Below are 855 nucleotides of genomic sequence, written 5' to 3'. Positions count from 1 at the left end.
AAACAGGACACAGCGCGCCCAGAGCGGAGGAAGGGCCGTCAGCGCGACGCCCCGGCGCCGGCCGCTGGGAGCGATCGGTCGGCTTGGCCGCCGGCGGACACGCTCGCCGTCGGCGGCCCGTCGCAGATCCATCGCTGAGCGTCAACGAGGCGAACCACGCGCAACAGGGCGCGTGGCGACCGCAGCCGCCGCTCCCGGCCGGCTCCCGGCGCGGCGACGCCGGACCGGGCGCCGCACACGGAAGAAGGCCGCGTCGCCGTCCGGCCGATTTCCCGCACGCAACAAGGAAAGTCGCCGCGTGGAGCGACCGGTTCCCGCGGTGTTGGTCGGCCCTGGCTGCCGCGACGGCGTGAGCGGGGGACCCGGCTGTTCCTGAGCCGGCTGCCCTTACCGGGGGACCCCGTTGCCCATGAGCCGGCCGCTCTGAACGGGGAACCCTGCTGCCCCTCAACCGGCTGCCCTGAGCGGGGGACTCCGCTGCCCCAGAGCCGGCTGCCCTGAGCGGGGGACCCGCTGCTCCACAGCCGGCTGCCCTGAGCGGGGGACCCGCTGCCCCACAGCCGGCTGCCCTGAGCGGCCGTTGGGACGCCCGCCCAACGGGACGGCTTCTACCTCATGGCCAGCTAGCAGGCAGCAGCGTGCGACGCGCGGTCGGCGGAACGTTCGGTCAAGCCCAGCGCGCGGGTACGACAAAGCGACCAAGGCAGCGCTGGTTGCGCGGACACGGGGCGCGCTGTCCACTACGTGCAGCGTAAAATGCCCAATCGCCAGCTGATTGAACGAGGATGTAACCAGCATTATTGTGCGAAATGTCACCACATGATGAACGGAGAACCCTAAATGTCCAACCACAGA

This window comes from Pollicipes pollicipes, unplaced genomic scaffold, assembly GCF_011947565.3.
Source record: "Pollicipes pollicipes isolate AB1234 unplaced genomic scaffold, Ppol_2.1 Scaffold_3447;HRSCAF=4054_pilon_pilon_pilon, whole genome shotgun sequence".
NCBI lineage: Eukaryota > Metazoa > Arthropoda > Thecostraca > Pollicipedomorpha > Pollicipedidae > Pollicipes > Pollicipes pollicipes.
The sequence above is the reverse complement of the archived record's forward strand: the minus strand, read 5'-3'. Positions refer to the sequence as shown.